This window comes from Rhinoderma darwinii, chromosome 8 (assembly GCF_050947455.1).
Source record: "Rhinoderma darwinii isolate aRhiDar2 chromosome 8, aRhiDar2.hap1, whole genome shotgun sequence".
Lineage (NCBI taxonomy): Eukaryota > Metazoa > Chordata > Amphibia > Anura > Rhinodermatidae > Rhinoderma > Rhinoderma darwinii.
The window spans coordinates 31,111,615-31,120,017 of NC_134694.1; the positions used below are offsets into that span (position 1 = coordinate 31,111,615).

Here is an 8,403-nt window from a genome sequence, read left to right on the forward strand (position 1 = left end):
TCTGTGAGATTTCCAGCAAGGGAAACGAAATCTCGTTTACCTCGTAATCTCGCGAGATTACGCGTGGCTTGCTGGAATCTCACAGAAAAGATTCAGAAGTGTCAGGATTCTGAATACACATGACGTCCAGGCTGGAGGTCATGTGTATTCATTATCAGGACACTTGATTAACGTTAATGTTTGTGTATGTGGCTGCACATCGTTATAGTAAGAACGTGATGCTACTGTGTAAATGAATGGAGAGGTGTGCATGATGCTGACTGGTCACTGATTCGTCAGCATCAAACACTTCTATTCACAACGTCCAGTTAGTAAAACAAGTAAACATGCCCAGTTAAAAACACAATACACGCCCAGTTGGACATACGAAAAAAAACACGCCCAGTTGTCCATTTCAAAGCACATTTGCATATATATAAAATAGCTCATAACTTGGCCAAAAATGAACGTTTAAAAAAAAAAAAAAAAAACGTTACTGTTCTCTACATTGCAGCGCCGATCACATGCAATAGGAGATAGGGATTTGAGAATCTGGTGACAGAGCCTCTTTAAGAGAAAGAAATTTACTGAACGTTTAATATAAAACTGTAAAAAATTCCTGACTACCTGACACTAACAAATGAATAACTGACGCTAACTATAACGCAGTAAATAGACTCTAAAACTGTCGCTACGCTATCAAAAATTTAGTGAACGAACTTCAGTTAAAAAAACTGAATGTCCGTCACTAACTGACGCTAACCATAAGCTGTAAATTTACTCTAAGTGTAGAAAAAATATATAGCTAAAACTTCTGCTATATAACGCCCTAAATTTACTCTTTTTTACAATTCTATAAAATAAAAAAAAGAGGCCTAAAAAAACCCTGCGTCAACAAATTACCACTGAGGATGATTATAGACTCAGCACTCAGTAGCCGCAGGGCGCACACAAAAGATGGTGCAGTAAAAAAAAGGACAAAAAATAAAAAACCTGTGCTAAAAACTTAGCACAAATGCTGATCAGTGATGGCGTTCACTGATCAGTGCTCAGCGGTCGCAGGATGCACACACTAAAATGGTGTGTACAATGGGAACAAAGAAAAAAAATGACCACAGATGCTGATCAGTGATGGCGGTCACTGATCGTCACTCTGGCCGCAGGGCGCACACTTGGAGACGGTGCAGAAAACAGAAAAAAAAAAGGCCTTTGCCAAAAATTGAGCGCAGAGAGCGATCAGTGATGGCGGTCACTGATCCGCACTCAGCTGCTGCAGAACGTAAAAAAGGGGGAGAGGGGGAGGGGGGGAAAGGGTACAGGGATAAGAAGTTTAGGAAAAAAAAAGTGCTGCGGCTAAAAAAAATCAGCAGCAGCACAGATGATGATGACGGTTCACTCTTCTGCAGGAAGCAGTCGGATGAAGACGTCACAGCAGGATCGCAGCACAGAAGGCCTCAGAATCGGTAAGTATGGCTTCACAGACGGTCACACCAGCTCTGCTCACCTTTCCTAACCGGAATGAGGTGGGCAGAGCCGGTGGAGGGTGTTTCAAACACCCGCCATGGCTGCGATTGGTCGGTCGGTGCAGACTGACCAACTGTAGAGATCGGGGGGCTGGCATCACCGCCATTTTTTACATGGAACATGGTAGGGATTGGTGCTGTCCTAGACAGCACCAATCACCACCATATCACTGTGCCTTGTGGCACAGTAATCGGCTAAAGCTGCAAACGGCTGCAATTGGCTGGTCTGAATTGACCGGCCAATGAAGGCGATCGCCGGTGAAGGGGGGGAGGCTACACCCCCCTGGGCATTGTGTACAGATGGCCTGCTGTCATGAACAGCAGGCATCTTTACTTTAAAACGTTCTAATTTTTTACTGTAACCGTGTTCCCGTTTGTCGTAAGTATACAACATTTTGCGGGAAGCACTGGCTTTCCATGTCGTATACTCACGACAAATGTCGGGAAGGGGTTAAACTTTTGTTTTCCACTTTTCTGCCACCTATCAGCTTTTTTAGGGTAATTGCCCCCCGTAGACTTTTTTTTCCTTTCCTTCTTTTTTTTTTTTGTATTTCATAAAACGTGTATATATTTATAGTAATATGTAAAGTAAGGTTAATGTAAGTATAATTTCACTCATTGAAGGCCATTGATGGAATTTTCCCTTCAGCCTTCACCTTCAAATACCTCTTTTTTGCCTCTTCATAATGCCGGTCATTCTCCTGAAGGCGCCTCTCAGATCATAAGGATTTCATTCCTGAGAATATAGTAAATTTTTGCACCATCTCTTGCTGGAGAGATGTCAGACAGGAACAGGGGTCATGTTGTGTCTGAGGCAGCTCATTTAGGAATGTAACTACATTGAGGCGCTTGTGGTGTACACAGCTTTTACAAAATTTCGGATCTTTTAAATCCTTTAGATTTCTATTGTTCATATAGTACTTACAAAGACTGCCGCTGGACTGATTCTGTCTTGAAGTGGGTGCAATGCTCAGGGAGCAGAAAGCGTCATCGTGGTAGGCGTTGAGAAGGCCTTGACGGTTCTCACTGTCATAGCAGGTGTAGTATTGTTGAATAAATTGTAGAACGTATCTTTTCATGTCATCCTCTGGAAAATAACTGCCCTTGGAAAGTGGAAGTTCTGTTGTTTGTTTTACATCACCTTTAATAGGTGGGGGGTAATCTTGTCCATCCAGGTGCTGTAGTTTAGGAAAACATTTTCTTATGGCACGGACGTATGCCTTGTGGTTTTTGACGTTTTTGCACAGAGGATTCTCTTCTAACCACAGGCTTTCCAGTTGTAGTTTCTTGATGTTATGCAGCTCCTTTTTACTCGTCAAGATGTTACCAGACAGATTAAGATTCTTTAGGTTTGGTGCGTTAAGTTGAATCCCAGCCATATGTCTCAGTTTATAGAGTTTGTTGTTGCTTTGATCCAAGGACTGCAGCTGCGGAATATTCTCTGACATAATCTGCATCATAGTATCCATAGTAGATGTCCAGTTCAGATTGATGCTTATTTTCTGTACCATAAGGTCTCAATCTGTACGCCCAGACTTCAAGTCCATAGATTGTTGCGCTCGATTGTATCTTTTCTCCATACAATTCTTAAAATGAAGAATTTCTTGTCCTGTTATATGTTTTGACTTTGGTGGAGGACATGGTCGAGTCAATATGGTAATCTTGCGGTTTTTGCTGTCAGCGAGTGTCCCAGAGATCTTTTTCAGAGATTTTGCTACTTCTGGCTTATCCACAGTGAAATGAACCTGGCGACAATAATCCCAATAATACCCGACTGGAATGAATGGCATTGCACAGGCTTGCTGCAGGACACCGATTAACCAAGACCTATCATAGTCCTTCCCATGCGGAATGGTGATTTTGAACCAGCTATTCTTTTCTTCTTTGGCCTTCACGCCGAGGCCGGTCATTCTGGTAGTAATACGATGGGAAATATCCTTAGAAACATTTCCCTGAGATCTTCCTTCAGCTCTTCCTTGCCGCTCATCCCTCCTTCCTCTCTCTGGACGGGTGTAAGGATTGTTGTAGATGTAAAATTAGGGAGAAAGAATTAGGAATTACGGTGTACACACTGGTTTATTATGCTGATGTGGGTCATGCCATTGCAACACTGAGGCCTGTGCATGACCTGCAGCTTTTCTTTGAGTTCCCCCTGTACTTACTTGGAGGAGGTGACACAACAAGCTACAAGATTTGCTTTATGTAAAAACTTTTAATGTGAAGCATAATTACTATTTTTTTTCTGTTTTTTGTATATTAATTTTACTTTGTTCCATATCAAAAAATGTAATTGCCTGAATAGCAAAAGAATAAGAAAAACTTGCATCAAGTATTCACGGACTGAGGGTGAGTTCACAGGTTTTTGTCTATTTCCAGTTTTTGCTACTTTTTTGTGAAAATTACAGCAAAATACTCTATGTGACATTAATGTTTGAACACAGCATAATAACCCTTTCTGCAGTCTGTATTACATTGTTAAAGCCCATTTATAGCATTACTATATATATAAAGTACTAGTAACGCTCTGTTCGCATCATGTTTGGGGAATACGTTCGGTTGCTGAATGTATGTCCCAGACTTATGCCACTGTATGACTATACAAATGCATAGGTTTCTCATTGACTCCCATTGTAAAATAATAATGTATACCGGATAGTATATTTTTGTTGATGTGTTATAGATACAGCCGTACATGTCATATATACTTCTTAGAGTAGTAGTGGGAAAAAATCACGTATTGGGGTACAAATATTCAAAGCTATTTCACGAGATGTTGCACTTATGTTGCCAGAGATAAAATCTCCACCTCCACAATACAAAATATTATTGTATGACATTGACTGCAGTAATAAAGTACAATCCATCCTCGAGTAGAGGACATCCATTGATCAGTAGTATACAGTCCCCTTCCCGGGCTACAGTTCTATGGAATTTGCCATCATTTTACAAATCAGAAGTAGCTGTCACAAAGATTTACTGGATTTAGTCTTCAGCAATTTCTGTCACTGATATAAAGTCAGGACTCGGCTAGAACTCTGGCTAATAACATGTGGTACTTACAATCTAGATCTAGAATAACGGATGTAGTCACTCATGGCGAGATCTGCTTCATTATCATCAATGAAATCACATCCGGTTACAGAGAATCAGTAAATCCTGCTCCTATATCTGTCACTAGAAGTTCAGAGATGTCACAGCTGCCATTCCAACCAGTAACTATGGACTACAGGAAAACAAAGCAGCTTAAAGGGGAACTCCACGCAAATGCCGAAACATTAAAACAAATGCCTCTGCACTCCTTTACCTTTTAATAGAGTTTGAGTGTTTGATCTTGGCCAAACATATAAATACATGGATGTGAACATGCTGCGAGGCTTGTTTACAGTTTAGGCCTCATGCACACTTCAGTTTTTTCCTTCAGGGTGCTATCCGTTTTTGTCACTGATAGCACCCTGAACCCATTCATTTCAATGGGGCCATGCACACTTCCGTTTTTTTGACGGTCCGTTGCTCCTTTCCGATCGAAAGTAGAGCATGTCCTACTTTGGTCCAGGATTCCGTGACCGTGAGGCCCATGCAAGTCAATGGGGCGTCAGAAAAACTGAAGGCATACGGAAGGCATCCGTGTGCCGTCCGTGTGTGACGGAGCCGTTGCCTAGCAACCGCCAGGCGGGCAGAAAAACATTAGAAAAATATTACACTAATCGGCAGCCACTTGTCTCTATCAATAACTGATAGAGAAAAGAGGCTGCTGATTAAAAATAAAATAAAAAGCATTTCATACGTACCCGGTCATTGTCTTGGTGACGAGTCCCTCTTCTTCCTCCAGTCCGACCTTCTTTTGTGGCGCGGCAGCCTGTGATTGGCCGCGGCAGCCTGTGATTGGCTGCAGAGGCCGCGGCAGCCTGTGATTGGCTGCAGAGGCTGCGGCTGCCTGTGATTTGCTGCAGCGGCGACATGGATTGAACGTCATCGCTGGAGGCCGGACAGGAGGAATGTAAGTATGAACTTATTTTTTTTTTAAATATTCTATTACATTAAAATTGTATTTCCCGCGCGCCGAGCATGGTACTGTCCAGGGTGCTGAAAGAGTTACCGCTGATCAGTGCAGCCCATTAATTCTTTCAGCACCCTGGACAGTACCATGCTCGGCGCACGGAAACAGAAACACGGAGTGCACACGGAAACCACACAGCCGCTAAAACGGGTTCACGGACCTGTCAAAAGCGGCCGTGAAAACGGTGACGTAAGTGTGCACGAGGCCTTAGTGTAAACCTGGCCGGTTGTCCTTACAGGGGTATGCTGGTTTCCACAAATACATTTTATTCTTTAAATAAAGAAAAGTTTTAAAATTTTCCAATTTCCTGTCATTCAATAGGAATCTTCATTGTTTACTTACTTGTATATAAATCTGTCCATGGTTATGTGATGGACATACATGTTCTCGGCATATTAGAGTACACAGTTCTGATAACTGTTCTGCTGAAGTCACACGAAGGTTTCCGGCGCACACGTCAAACATAAGCGTAGGACCCTATTTACCTGGCTGGTATACATCTTTATACCTATTATTTCATTCTGCTGCACTATTCCATACAGAGGCATTTGGGCGACCATAGAAGAAAGATGCCACTTTGTGCCTATGCAGTAGCATCCATCAGAGTGTTTTGTCGGAGGTATATGTTGGAAAATACTCCCGACGTATACTGTACCTCAGACGTATATTGCAATTTGACCCTGACAAGTCGATCACTTGTGTGTCCATCACTTGACCATCACCAGGACAGATTCTTATCCACTGGGAGTAAACAATGAAGGTTCCTATTGAAAGACAGCAAGCAGAGATCTTTAGAACAGTGAGGAAGCATACTGGAAAATTGTATAACTTACAATTAAGAACGACCGGAGCTGAGCCCGGGCATAAGAGGAGGCCAAATGACCGAGGGGAAACAGGAAGGGGAGTAGCTAGGACATGAGGTGGACAGGCGGCGCTTTGGTTTGAGAGCCAGTCTGTCCGGAAGCACAGGAAGGAGCAGTTGTCCCACCCTCCCTCCCTATTTGGTGTTTTTGGGGGTTATGTTCTAGGGGTCCAGGTTGTTAGGCAGTTGTCATGGCAGCGTATGGCGGGTTTCGGGGGGTCCTTGGAGTTGGTTAAAATTGGTGGGGGAGCGATTCATACTGGTGATGGTCCCTCCCAGATTATAGATGGTGGGGGATCTGGCTTATATGGGCTTCTGCTGGGTGGGGTCCAGGGGAGCAAAATAGAAATGCTTTAGCCATCTACGGTTCGCATGGTGCCCCTGATCCTGTTGCAGGACGGCTGGGAGTAAATAATACAGATATGGGCAGAATAGCGCCAGATCCTTCTTATTAGCTCCAAGGACCTTCCCAATTTTCCATATGGAGGGGTATGGTTTTCACGTGAACGATGTTTGGATGGGGGTTTGCGTGGAAAGGTTATTAAGTTATGCTTATTTATTTGGTCTTTTTGTTGATGGTATTTATTAATGCGTTGTTTTTCTGTTTTGTTAATAAAATGGCCGTTGTGGCCAATTCATTCCAGCTCTAAGTCTCAGTGTCATCATTGGGTGGGAGAAAGGTAAAGGGGTAGCTTAAAGGAGTTGGGACTGTCACACGCAGTTATTGTTTTAAGGGGTTACGAAACCGTACTCTGTTTATCCCACGATCATGTAAAGAATAACATTTATTTGTTGAAACCAGAATACCTCTTTGACACCTTAAAGATTTTTTGATTTTTTTTTTGCATGGCCTCATTTTATCATACGTATAATTCTGTTTATTAACTGTTATATATATTTTTAGAAGGTAGAATAGGGGGGAAAAAAGCAATTTCGCCATTGTTGTTTTTTGATTGTTCAATGTGCAGTATAAGGGCTCATTCACACGAGCGTGTTCTGCATCCGTGTGCTGTCCGTTTGAACAGTGGAGAGCCCACTGACCCATGTAATCCAATGAATCTATTCCCACATCGGTGATTATTCACGGAGCGTGTGTCTGTTGCGCAAATCTCACTGCATGTCCTGTTTTTATCCATGTTTGCGGTTGAAGTCAATGGTTGTGTGAAAATAACGGACAGCACACTGACGACATCCATGTGCTATGCGTTTTTCACGCACAGTTGCTAAGGAAATTGGGAAAGTTTTATTTTGCGATAATGGATTTGCAGGTCCTGGAAATGTAAAGCCACATGTGCCAGAATTTTTCCACCGCAAATCCGCGGCGATTCCAGAGCAAAATCTGCATGTGTTACTTGCAAATTTTGCACCAGATTGAGCTGTGGATATCAACCTATGCATTTTAAAGGGTGAAGTTCGCTATTAAATATCTGCGGCTTTCCAGCACAAGAATGACCACGCTGCGGATTTGAAAATTTGCAATATGCTCTCATTTTTATGCAGATTTTTTCTGCTACATGTGGATAGGTTTATGAGAACTTTATTGTATTGTACTGTAAATTGCTTCAAATTTGAGGTGCAAAATCCACATCAAATCTGCTACGTCTAGGCATATTCTAATAGTCACTCCACTTATTCTGTATCAAAAATGGCTGATGCAACATGAGTGACAGAAGAGCAGGGTGGAGGCTTGGCTTGAGACACAACACATGACCAAATATATTAAGAGCTTTGGAAATAATCTAGTCATGGACATGACACGCAGAACTATATATACCAATACTACTATTACTCGCAACTGATTGGCAGTGATTAATTGAGCTTTTCTTTGTTTCGCCTGGAATATGACACTGTATGGTGGCACTGACCAAGCACTGAGGATATGAAATTGGTCAGATGAGTGGTGAGATTGAGCACTGAACAGCAGGAATATTTGGACCTTGCATGAGGGTATTGGACAATGAAAGGCAATATTATTTGTCACT

General features: G+C 42.4%; 1 pseudogene; it reads right to left on the reverse strand.

Moving 5' to 3' along the window:
• Positions 1-2,221: 2,221 nt before the first annotated feature.
• On the reverse strand, positions 2,222-3,412 carry LOC142659974 (nuclear RNA export factor 1-like; annotated as a pseudogene).
• Positions 3,413-8,403: the final 4,991 nt, after the last annotated feature.